The sequence below is a fragment of the Hyperolius riggenbachi genome, chromosome 1, assembly GCF_040937935.1.
Source record: "Hyperolius riggenbachi isolate aHypRig1 chromosome 1, aHypRig1.pri, whole genome shotgun sequence".
NCBI classification, from domain to species: domain Eukaryota; kingdom Metazoa; phylum Chordata; class Amphibia; order Anura; family Hyperoliidae; genus Hyperolius; species Hyperolius riggenbachi.
Genome location: NC_090646.1, coordinates 140,148,557 through 140,162,222, shown reverse-complemented (window position 1 = coordinate 140,162,222; position 13,666 = coordinate 140,148,557). Strand labels below are relative to the sequence as shown.

General features: G+C 43.0%; 1 protein-coding gene across 4 annotated transcripts in view; it reads right to left on the bottom strand.

Annotated features, from left to right (window-relative positions):
* Positions 1-9,665, bottom strand: part of SLC7A2 (solute carrier family 7 member 2) — a 172,833-nt gene extending 163,168 nt beyond the window's left edge. For 2 of the 4 annotated variants that reach the window (XM_068278633.1, XM_068278636.1), the window contains exon 1: positions 9,583-9,665. The gene's annotated coding sequence lies outside the window, so the exon portion shown is untranslated. Of the gene's footprint in view, positions 1-9,580 lie in introns of all 4 variants that reach the window. The other 2 variants (XM_068278635.1, XM_068278637.1) reach the window with 1 other exon arrangement.
* Between the last annotated feature and the right edge of the window lie 4,001 nt (positions 9,666-13,666).

Below are 13,666 nucleotides of genomic sequence, written 5' to 3'. Positions count from 1 at the left end.
CAAAACATTTAAAGCAGGGGTCTCAAACTCAATTTACCTGGGGGGCCGCAGGAGGCAAAGTCAGGATGAGGCTGGGCCGCATAAGGAATTTCACAATCGCGGCGCATCGCTGCCTCTGCCCGCCCCTCTCACTCTTCCTTCACAGAGAGGGGCGGGAGAGGCGGCGATCTGTGCGGCTATTGACGTCAGGAGGGGCAGAGCTGAAGCTGAAAGCTCTGCCCCTTCCACGAAATGCCGGCGAATTGCCCCCCGGGCGATTTGGGGGCTCTGCAGCCCTTGTTTAGCGGCGGGGATGCGGCGGATTACTTGGGAGCACTGAAGCGAACTATAAGGAAGCTTTTGCCGGCGAGGGCCACAAAATATTGTATCGAGGGCCGCAAATGGCCCGCGGGCCGCGAGTTTGAGACCCCTGATTTAAAGGGATAATTTTTACATTGGGGTTTTGATATTTAGGACATGAATAGGAGGAGGTTTACTGAATATTACTTAGGCTGGGCACCCACAAGAGAACACTAAACACTATTGCTTAGCGTTTTTGCAAGCATTTTAGAGCAATTTCCAGGTATTTTTTTAATGCTTGCAATTGGGATTTGCAAATATTTTTCATATCGTAAAGTGATTTTGCAGCGTTTGTATCTTTTTTATTGGAGCGCAATCATTCCAGAAATGCTGCAGGTGTATAAACTCATTATGATTTACATTCTGACATTTATCAATGATGCCAGCATCTTTATTGCTGGCAAGGTAAAGTGAATCTCTGTGGGATGTTTCTTCACCCCTCTGTGTAGTGAGCAGGAACGTCAGCTGATCTCCCAGAGTGCTCTGGGGCAGAAGGCTGCAATATATCTGTATCAATCTATAGCTATAAAAAGAAGGACTTTGGCTAGAGTTAGGTATAAAGCTAACTGTTAGCTTCTGCTCACATTACACTGCCCTGCTAATAGCTCCAGCACTGAAACTAACAGTACCGAAACTGTGAAAGCCTGGACAACACGTACACCCTCTGTACAAACATGTGCGGTGAGCTCTTCTGAACAGTTTTTATACCATGTCCTGTTACTGGCCATGTGAGTGTGATTACTTAGATTAGTAGTGTATATATATCTGTCCTCAAAGCAGGTAATTTTTTTTACTGCGATCACTTGAAGCCTCGTTCGCGCCCGTTGTGTAAAGCCGTGTGACCTCACGCTTAACCCTGGCAGGAAGAGGCGTTACTAACGACCGTCGTCAAGGGGACATCGCTGGACCCTTCGGGTGGTGAGTACGGAGCTTTAGATAGGACATAGTAACTGCGATTTCATACAGTATGATGCAATGTAAGTGGTCCGGCTGCCTCAGGAGCTGCAGCACATAGACATGCTCCCAAACATTGCCGTAAGTCCTCACAGAAGATCTGATGCTGTTATAGCTCCGAAGGGTGTGACAATTCCACATTGAAGCCTATAGACAATATAGAGTATATGTATGAAGAGCTAATTGAGATGATGCTTTTCACAGTAGAGGGTACTCAATAAACCATGTTCAATAAATGGATGAGAAACACTAATCTAAAGAAAACACCAAGTGATCTTCTGCCAACATCACATGAGGGAGCTCTGGAGTAACTTTTCCTTTTATTCATGATATGAAGTGTAATGTGTTTTACAGTGCTGACAGGTATCAACTGTGAGGCAATAGTGGTTGCAGAGTTTGTCACTGCCCTAGGGCCCCTGAATCTGAGGGTTCCCACATGAGGCCTGCCTGCAGTCTCTGCATTATTATTGGTGCTGTAGTTGTAATAATCACTTCTATATGTGCTTTGAGTATTGATAACCAAACCATTCCTTTTCCTCTGCTTACACCTCTCTCACGCTTTGGTAATCTGTATTACACTGAATGTGATTATTATATATACAGTGCTGCAAAGGGAATGCCAGTGTAAATCTGCACTGGGACCCATAGCTCTGTGGCTATGTCACATGAAGTGCAAGTCAACACGTCCTCATAGATCAAAGAGTCAAGCAACTGTGAAATTAGCCCAGACTGTGGTAGATGCTGTTGGCTTCATATATTTTCTTAAGACCCAGCAGAGTTCTTACCAGTTCCTGGACATAATTTTGCTCCACAGTCTTCACAAATCCAAACAACGAGGACTAGCTCTTCTGTCCGCATTCTCCAAAACGTTAAAATAAATAGAGACACCAGCGGGAAGAGAAGGGCCTCATAGTAATGGTTACAGCATGTGGAATGAGCCTGTAGCTCAGAGTTAAAGACCGAGCCACTTAGGTTTCCAGAGATACAACAGAACCGCAGAGAAATGATCATCCTACCTCTCAGATGAAGATGTCATCCATATTAGAAAAACAATGTTATCCACAGGATCACTGTCTTTTTAAATAATGCAACACAGGGTTGCTTGCCTAAAGACTTCGGCTCCTAGCTGGGGCATTATGTGCCCTAAGTCAAGTCTACAACCTCCTCCTGTGTACAAAGTGATGTCATCACATTACGTCTCACCTGGGCCACCTGGGAAAACACTGTGTCAGAAACACAACATCATCACTCTTTTACATTTGTTTTTAAGACAGACGGCGCTTATATATTAAAGGGGCACTTTAGTGAAAAATTGTAAAAGTTAAAAAATATACGGACCTGCAGGCATGTTATTTGACCTGAGGAAGCAGGCTTACTACCCACGAAATGCATTGTCATTGTACATACCGGTAATAAATGTAATGACCGATCATGGAGGTCTCATTAGTTTGGGTCCACCACTTATCCTCCTGAGATCATGTAGTTTCCAATACAATTCATTAGCTTAGCATCAGCAGATCAACTGCTATCTGATGTTTATGGGTATTTTACTGAGTGAATATACCAGTAAAGGTGGGCATTAACGATACAATTCCATATATGATCGGAAATGATCGGTCATGCCCATTAACGGCCTAAAACACCCTAACCAATCCAATCCGATTGATCCATTGATCTGATCTAATTGATTAGCCAGTATTACACTGTTGTGCAGAGATTTGTGTAAAATGATAATGGGTAGTTTTTGCTTTAAACATACAGTACATGAAATAATAATAATAATACATGCAAGTTTTGCAGATGACAGGACAACTGGCTACATCCAGTAATAAAGGAATGGTTATTTTTAAATGAAGTATAAATACAAACCCCTTCTTGCTCCTTATATACATAGATGACACCTGATAAGCTGAAGAGGAGATTCCATAGTTACATCAAGGCTATGTGACAGAGTTCCCTCCACTGAAGCATGGGTAAACCTTGCAATCACTCAGATAGTCGACTAAGTACGATTGATTTAAATACTAATGTATACACGTAAAGTTACAAGAACTCCATCGCTAGGTCGATCCGACCTAGCGATGGAGTTCTTGTAACTGTACGTGTATACATAAGTATTTAAATCAATCGTACTTAGTCGACTATCTGAGTGATTGCAAGGTTTACCCATGCTTCAGTGGAGGGAACTCTGTCACACAGCCTTGATGGCCGAGCTGGCCGAGCGGCTGCACATTGGATCCTTGGCAGAGGCGGTCGTTATCATCCGCCCCAGTTGAGTTTCATCTAGTGTGTGTATGGACCTTAACAGACATTTTATATGTGATGGAGTTAATCCCATACCTTTGTGTTACCATTACCATGGCAACAGGCTCTTAGTTTTTCTTTGCATCTGTAAGCTGTTTAACTCGAGCAGCTATTAGGTCTCACAGAAGGACTGATCAGACAGCCTAAACTACACACAATACTCTGATGGGCTATTATTGTATAGCAGGCTAAAGCGTGGCTATTGGAGGCTTAAAATATATTAATTAGTATTTTTAAATAGTGAAGTTACTGGTTGCCCAGCAAGCTCATGGTGAACTAGAACTCCTAGGAGTGTGTAAGGGGCTAAAAAGCACCAAAACCCCTCTGACTAAAAATGCCATGCAAAACATAATTTTGCCTTCTAAAAAAACAGGTATTTGCAATTAACAAACTGGCACATCATTGCATTCCAGTGTTTCTGGATGTAGGTGTAGCTTTCAGGGACAACAAAGGGACATTTTTGCATATTCAGCAATGGTGCATTATAGGAGTCTTCATATGCTCAGGGCCTGATCCCCTAGGTGACACCGCTGGGCTGCACACGTGCATGTCAGCTGTGTAGCTGATGACACGCTGTGTTGCTATGTGGAGGGACGACAGAGGGCCGATGAGCGGCACGTGCATGACGTCACACGAAGAGCAGGGGAGCAGCACGAACAATGGGACTAGCGTCACTGGGGTTGAGTAGATCGCTCGCGGGTTGGGGGTTGCTGGCTGCCATACACACACCTGATTATTGGCTGAGGTGATTGTTATAAGTTAGGCATGTGTACAGGCCTTATGCCTGGTACGCACAATGAGATTTTTTTGGCAGATTTACTGCCAGATCGATTATTTCCAACATGTCCGATCTGATTTCCGATCGATTTTCCGTTCACTTCTATGGAAAACCAATCGGAAATCAGATCGAACATACTGGAAATAATCGATCTGGCGGTAAATCTGCCAGAAAATCTCATTGTGTGTACCAGACATTAAACATGAATGGTCCAGCAACCCAAATGTTTGTATCAATGCCTAGAAATAACTAGACCTACACTATTTCAATTGCTTGGATTGTGCTGCATGGCTGTTCTCGAGGTTTATAGCCACGAGCTGATTTGGTCCACTAATTTAAGAGAAGAGCGGCTACCACAGATAACACCATGCATATGAGAGATGCTCTATTCCCTGACTAATCGAATAAGGCAAGTAGCTGAGTGAAGTGTAGACCATGGAAAAAGCATCTGTAATGTCATAGAAAGGAGATCTGCTCAGCATTAGAATGAAAGGCAGATGCTGGTTACAATAGTATATCTCCTTTAGAGTTATGTTCTGAATACATTTGCTTGCTAAAGGATTATTGTGCTTTATGATAAAAATGTAATGAATGCACAGACCACAGAGAGTTCTATATACCCACCTGATAGCTATAGTATGGAAAACCTAATGTTCCACATAAAGTAAATAAAGTAATTAGCAAAATTGCTTTTTTTTTGTTTTTTTGTTTTTACAATATTGATTTATATTTACTCATGGTTTGCCCATTGAAAAATCATTCCTAAGTCTTAAGGTGGCCATACACTGGTCGATTTGCCATCAGAACGACCAACAGATAGATTCATTCTGTAATTTATCATAGGTACCAACATCTTTAGTCCTGCCAGATGTTTGTTTACCGAGAGTTCTATGCACAGAGGGAGATACTGCTTGCTTGGCAGTTGAAAACAGATGTTATTTCCCACAATGCAATGAGATTCACAGACAGAAAACTGTCAGGACTATGGCCCTGATATCACACTGTGGGAGAGGTTTCACCACAATATCAGCCATATAGATGTCCTTGATGATCTATTCGAGATAAGGTAAGATTTCTCATGGGAAAGGGAGTATCGACTACTGACTGTGATGAAGTGCAATCCTGGGTTAAAGTTCCTTTAGTAGTCTGTTGCTGTGGAAGCCTGTGGAGCAGGAAGTTGCTGTTGCAGGGCCTCTTGGCCAAGCACTCTAAATGTGATTTATCTGACATCAGCTAGTATAAATGCTTATACATTAATAAAGGTAAGCTGTGCTAATGAGTGAATGCAGGACTAAGATAACAGGAATGATCTAGCCATTAGTAAATGCTAAGTTCTATATATCAATAAACTTACAACAAGATAAGTTATTTTCAGCCGCTGTTACTATATTAGCTCGTGTTTTTTACCATTTCTGCTGTTGCACAGTGTCAATGTTTGAACATTTCCCAGCAGCAAATTTCATTTATTCTTTGTGTAAATATTTCAGTCAGCATAGAATTTAGGTAGAAGGTTACATTTCCACTGCCTTTCTTTAACCATTGCGGTTTAAGTAGTAACAACACTCGGTCCCTGAAGTCCGGTCACTTCAGTCCATAAAGACATTCCTGCAGAACATTTTTAGTATGGAAAGCTGGACTGCTGGAGATCATTATATTTCCTCCATATGCAATACTATGTGTTTTTTATGCAATAGATCTTTGTTTGCATACCTTTATAAAGCAGTGGGAACACTCAACAGTAAGTATGTTGAGGTACCCTTTGCCTTCTACCTGTTAACAAAACAATCCTTGATGTGGATGTGCATATATATATATATATATATATATATATATATATATATATATATATATATATATATATACAAATTACTGTTGAGAACTTGAGACATCCAAGTCATAAATGATAAACATGAAAGAGATTGCGCTGTAATTAAATCCAAATAATATAGCCAATGAGGCTGCATCAGAGCAACCTAAAGCCTGACACCCTTCACACTGGAGGCCACCTCACCCTGCGCTGTTCCCTTAACCCTTTTTACCCCGTCTGTCACAATAGAATGCGTATGTGCAGCAATTGGCTCCGAACTTTCGCCCAATAGACACAATACCTATGGCACAGGTGTCCTCAAGGGTCATATCCATGCCAGTATTTATGATGGATTGAGAAATGGAGCAATGTGTTCTACCTGATGGATCACAACTTTCCAGTCCCTTCAATTATTTGAGCTGTGTCAAAAATGTGTGAGGACCTCGGCCCTTGAGGACTAAAATTCTACATCCCTGATGGGCATGTGTACACAACTTTACCGTTCCCAAATGACCATCCCTACCACTCTATCTTGTGAAGTGGGCAAAGTCCCTGTGAGCTGCACATGCAAACATGCCATGAAGCAGCTGGGACTGGCAGGTCATTTTGGTACTTTAGACTAGCCGGCAGCTCCAATGTGAGGAGAGAAAGCAATTGCGAGGGTGGGGGGGGATGGAACAATCACCAGTAATCAATAAGAGAAAGTGGCAAAGGACAGAGCTATAAGGGGGTGGAGCCTAAAGGTGGCAATACATCTAGTGATGATGTGCAGATTCGACCAAGAGACAGATCTCTCTCTAATGAAATATGATTGGAGAGATCTGTCAGCTGCCCATAAACCACAGGCCAATTTCCATTCAATTTTAGCATAGAATCTTGCGGGAATCAGCCTAGTGATGCCGTCATGCTGCCTCCAGCGCTGTCCCCCCTAGTGTAAAATATGAACATCCCCCCCCCCCCTTTTGTCCGCCGCTGGCTCTGTTCTCTTCCTCATAAACACGCGCTCCACAGGGTTGCTGGCGTAACATGGGAGGGTGTGTGACATCACATGCACCCTCGTTACTCCGGCAACCATGTGGGGCGCGTGCATGAGAGGAAGAGTTCAGAGATAGAGCCAGCGGTGGATACAAATAGGTAACGTATTCATGCATGGGCACTGGGGGGGCACATTTTACTCTAGGGGGACAGCGTCAAGGTTACATCATGTTTGTGGTTCATCCCGATATCACACCCCAATACCACCGTGCACCCGATCGAGCACATCGTCCCAACACCTTGCAGCCTGGCCGATCAATGCATGCAACCAATTTCTGTCCAGAATTGGTCGCATCCTCGATCGGGCATCCTCTTGGCGGCACCAATATTCATCCGATTCAATTATAAACATCAAAACGGATGGTCGATCAGCCCCCAAGTCGCCTAAAAGTAAGCAGTAAACAATGCATTTACAGGTCCACATTAAACTAGCCACACCAATGAACAGCAGCCCAGTCTCCAGGCGTTCAATTATTTCCAGATCAAGATCTGATTTGAGAGCAGCGAGCAATACCACAATGCAACACTTGAGCTCTGTCGTATTATAGCAGAAATCTAATGAAAAATCCCTGCTGTGCTGCCTTACAGCTTAATTCTGTACCCTTAGTACAGACTTATACAGCCATTGATGACGTACCACTGTGCCCAGCCACTCATATAATTGGCAAAATGACCAAACTTTATGGATTGGCCGTGTCTGAGTAGGAGATATGAGGGGGTGGAGCATCTTACTGTCAGATTATATCATTCATTATATCATTCTTGCCTAAGTAGAAAAAAAAGTTGACCAGTGATGATCAATGCAAATAATTCTGAGTTGATGCAGGATTATGCAAATGTGTATGAACATTTATGCAGCTTGAAAACAGACCAACTGAACCTCACCTCAGCAGGATTCAATTGGTCCATTTTTAAGCATACAAATATCTGCACAATCCTGCATCAATTCAAATATTTGAACCTCAATGACCATCCCTTAGGCTACTTTCCCACTTCTGTGTTGCATTCCCTGGAAAAATGGGAAGCAATGCAATGGAGAGTAAAAATCGCATTGCACGTTATGCGCTTGCTGCAATGCTTACAGTGAAGCATACAGACAATAAAAAGTATTCTTCACGCCCACTGTTAACGCACGCATTATGCATTAATGAACTGCAGGCACTAGGTTATGCCCAACGGATCCATCGCACTGCACTGCTAGCATGCCGACGTCAACAGTACCATTACAATACCACTGCATCGTTTTAGCATGCAATTGTATTGTCTGAGACATGTACTCAATTGTGGCACTGTGAATGTAGCCCAAAAGGGCCCATTAATTATCCAATTTCCTCCCGATCAACCATCCCATCTGATCATTGCGATGGATGGGAAGCGATGATTTGAGCCCACCAATGGATGGCAATATGATAAGCAATCTAATCAAATTAAAAGCATCATTCAGAAATTCCAATCGATGGTTCATCAATCTGCACAATTAACACTATCTGATTGATCGGGAGATTGTACTATACATGGGCAGCTTAAAGCTGACTTAAGACGATGGCTGGGGGTGGCAAAATTTCCCTTCCTGCTTTTTGGATTTCTTGTTAATTTTCGAAAATAATAACACACACAAACACAGATTGCATATGCCAGTGTGTAGCTAAAAAGTTATGAATCAATCTTTCAGGGCTTATTCACAGTGGGACGTTGCGTTGTAATGCGACATTAAAGTCACAACGCAATGCAAAAAAAAGTGGTAACGCACGTTAACGCAATGAAAAGTATGCTTTCCTGTACCTGGTAACGTGTGCGTTCAGAGGTAATACACTGCAGCAGTGCGTTATCATAATGCTACACGTTACAGTGTGACGTTAGCGTGTAATGCTACACGTTACAGTGCGACGCTAACTTCGCACTGTAATGCTACACGTTACAATCCGACGCTAACGTCGCACTGTGAACGACCCATAGGATAAGCATTGCGGTGCGGTAAGCTGCGTTATAAGTGTTTATAACGCAGCTCCGCAACGTCCCACTGTGAATAAGCCCTGAATGACATATATCTATTATCATACTTTGAAAACAAGGTTGTAGAGCCACATGCAAGTCATGGTTTTGGGGTACCAAAAATCATAACAATACTGTAATCAATGCCAGCCAGCCAGGGAAGCTGGGGAAACTGTGTAGCAGATAAGTTATATACACAGTTAAAACACTACAGTAAATTGTAACCAGCCCTCTCTCAAGAGGCAGATGTACTAGTGTGTGCCTCTTCCCAATTGTGGGAACTCACTGCAGCCAGACACACCTCCCCAAATCATTGGTAACTCTTTCAAACCTGCAAGCTCTCCTTGGTAAGAATGGGGTGCACTACTCACACAGTTTAGGGGTCTTCTCCACGCTCTGTTCCCTCTGCCTGTGCAGGGATCGGTGCAGGAATCCCAGCTAGCTGAATCTGGCAGGAGGCAGACACTAACCACGTTACTTAGCTGCAGCCTACACGGGGTGTCGAGTGTCCTGACAGGCAAGCAGCATGGGAAGGAGGTGCACTCATGCCCAATGACAGAATAAGCAACAAGGGGATACGCCTCTACTTGTATTTACTATTTGTATATGCATTATTGTTGCTTCTCAATGTTGTGGAAGTGCAGAAGCAGTGAAAGTGGGATGTTACCACACAGCTAGGAGTTTCCGGCTACACAGAGGTGTTTTCCTATATGGAAGAAGTAAATATAAACAGCTCTTCTTCAATCTAAAAATAGTGGAGCGTTTTGACATGAGCCCCTGTCATTCTGTAGTCATACTTTCAGGACTCACTCACACTAGGGGCATTTTTGACAATTTTTAAGCGCTGGCGATTTTCAAAATCGTCCTGAAAGCGCTTGTGCCATGATTCCCTATGAGAGAGTTCACATCGGATCTGCTTAGGTAAGCGGTGCTTGGGTCATTGTTGAGGCGATTCCGCCTCAATGGAAAGTATAGGAAAATGCAAAACGCTTACAAAATCGCTTTGTGCAGCGATTGCGTTCACGTTTTTAAGAATAAATACATTATCAAAGAGTTTCACTTCCTGACTGACGTCGGGAAGTGAAAAAACGCAATCGCTCTGCAAAAGCGCTTAAGAAAACCGTCCAACGCAGAAAAATTGGAAAAGAAAATGCTTCAAAAACCGGCCAACGTGGTCGGAACGCAATGTGAGAAAGCCTCACACAGAAGTGCTGGAGGAAGTGCAGCACTGACTGGAACTTCAGCAGGGGTTGCTTGGCATTCACAGATGCTTTTATCAGGCATTGACTAGTGTTTTAGAAATGACAGGCGCTTGCTTAGCATTTTCTTAGTTGCTGACAGGCATTTTCCACTGACTTCTATGGTGGCTGTGATGATAGGGAGGTCTGACCATCACCAGCTCTGCAGGAAGAATGAGAATACGGTGTTGAATATCATGCCACCTTCATTTCCCTGAAACTTAGAAGTCTGTAAACAAGGTGTGGACAAAATCTAGTTGTCTGCAACTAACAGCCAAGGCAGTCAGTGCACATAACAAAAAACAGAAAGAAATGCAGAGCTGTCATATGCTCTGGCTTATCGGCAGGGCCGGGCCGAGGCATAGGCTGGAGAGGCTCCAGCCTCAGGGCGCAGTGTAGGAGGGGGCGCACAATTCATTCAGTTGTCCTTCCTAATTGTGTATGAAGCAGAAAGAAATAAGAAAAGGGGATACACAGCAGTGACTGCAAGCCAGATACCTAGAGATTAACGTGTTGGGGGAGGTTGGGGGCCCTGAGGCGCCTCTTAGTCTAAAAGCAATCAGTGTGTGACGGCTGGGGTGGGAGGGATGGAGGGGCGCACTTTGGTGTATCAGCCTTGGGTGCTGGAGGACCTTGTCCCAGCTCTGCTTATCGGTACCCATTGCAAAATAAGTATCTGGTGTGCAGTTTAGACAGAGCAGGATCATCCACCAGGCAACTTAGGCAGGTGCTTGGGGCCTTGTGGGTGTCAAGCAAAGCGACCCACCTGCCACCTTCTTTGAACTTTCTTCCTTTCAGCTTACCAAAAAGGAGACCCCAAAACTACTACGTTATTAATCCATCTCTGAGTTTAGCCATAGATGTGTGAGCTATAAAGGAATTCCATTAAGTGAACTTTCCATACATTCCATTATTTTTACTGTGATGGAGTTTTTATTATGCATATTTGCATATTTATTATGCGTTTTTGTAATACTGACATTTCCAACTGCTCTTTGCAGAGTACATTGAACATGTCATTAGTCGTTTTGTTACTGTTAAAGAGAAACCGTAACCAAGAATTGAACTTCATCCCAATCAGTATTCCTTTTCACAAACAGGTCATCAGGGGGCTCTGTATGGCTGATTTTGTGGTGAAACCCCTCCCAAAGTGTGATGTCTGGACCATGGTTTTGACATCACACTGTGGGAAATAACAGCTGTTTACAGCTGTTTCCAACTGCCAAAAAAAGCAAGCAGCATCTCCTTCCACTGACATCACCTGCCAGCAGTAAAAATGTCACCATGTGATAAATGTCAGAATGTAAATCAGGGAGAGGAGAGATTTTACAATGGACAAACACTGAATAAATCATTTATACATAATTATAATAAAAATGAAGCACTTTTTATTACATTATTTTCACTGGAGTTCCTCTTTAAAACACATGGTGGTAGCTACCTAGGTGTGTAAGGGTTAACTGCATAGTGCAGATACTCTAGCAAAGTGCACTCTAACTGGACCATTCACACCACATTACTGTGTAGAACTGATCTTACTGCTGTGCACTACCTCCGCTTTTTGCTCCCTTTTATTGCATTGCTGTTCTCACCACCACTCATGGAGTATCATATAGAACATGTGTCAGGCACATTTTCAAGCAGCAGAGACAGGTGGCACTATTCACTTTTATGCCCTGATTGGCATTATCGCCTGCATAAACAGGTCCTTACTTAGCCTGCTGGTCCTTAACCTCTGTGCATGGTAAAGCTGACACTGTGTCCAACACAGAGGTCACATGCTTATAACAAGATTTTTTTTGTTTTGTTTCATTAATAAGTAATGTTTTTATTATTATTAATAATAAGTAGAACAATGCAGAGGAGATTCAAGGCTAAATTCAGAACACAACATACACAATGGGTACAAGAGGAGTAACATAGCTGGCCTCAACAGTCAAGTGGAGACATGCATGGTAAAACCAACCAAAAGCATTAAAAAAAAAGACAAGAGAAAGAAAGGGTGGCGGTCAATGCTCCCGTCTGCTGCCAGCAGTCTACCCATGGAGTAGAACAGAGGTGCCCACACTTTTTCTGCTTGTGAGATACTTTTAAAAATTAGCAAGTCACAATGATCTACCTATGTACAATTTTAGGAGCACACTTGTATATTCAGAATGGAAAATGTAGTGGGGTCGGGATCTACCATGAAGTCCTTCACAATCTACTGGTAGATCGCCATCTACCTAATGGGCACCCCTGGAGTAGAACTCATCAAGTAGAACATATTTCTCCATTTCTCTGTGGTGTAGCATATGTAAATGGCTTTACAATTGTACTACAAATGCAAAACTGTGTAAACTAGCCATCACAGGAAGTGTTTTTGGTTGCCCAAGGTTCTGGGACACAATTTGTTTTTTTTAGGTTCCAGGGTGAACTCTGACAGCACCAGTACACAATGCTACCTAACTGAATGATTAACTTGAATGACTGATAAAATGCATCAAATTCATACAACTCTAACAATACATTACCTTTTTTTACTGAAATGGTTCTGGATGTTTTAAATCCATGTTGGTCAGTTTACACACATTGGTGTTTAAAAAATAATGTTGTAACTTTCAAAGAACAAACACTGCAGTACCACTGAACAGATAAAGTTGGAAAAATATTTGTCTGTATAATTAAAGGTTAATAAGGTGCCTTCCTTATACACAGGTTCAAGGACTGTTGCCTGGCAGGGATAGGGTCTTGATTCCAGGGGTGACAGTGTGCAGGGCTGGGCTGTACAGACGCGTTGCTAGCCTGGAGGCTGTTGCTATGGAGGTGGGGGAGGGCCGTCGGCACGGTGCATGACGGAGTGGCACTGAGCGGGTGAGGCGAGTAAGAGAACGATGCCTTCTGTCTGCGCTCCACTGATATGATGTGCAAGACAGATTGCATGGCTGAGGCACTGAGGGGGATCAAGGGCTACTGTACACATGATAGGTTTTCAGCAGGAGCAGCCCCGACTGTCATACACAAGCTAGATTCTCAGTAGAAGAGGCCTCAGCTGGCCACCTTGGTCAAGGACCGTCCAGCTTTTGTGCAAAGCTTTAGAGCAGCAGCTAAAGTTTAATTCCTGCTATCTTCAAAAGAGCTGAGTGCTTAGTTTTCAAGACAGCTGGAAACCTAATGAAATGTGATTTTTGTTTAAAAAAATATGTATTCTCTTAGGAATCATAATCATTAATAGTCCGT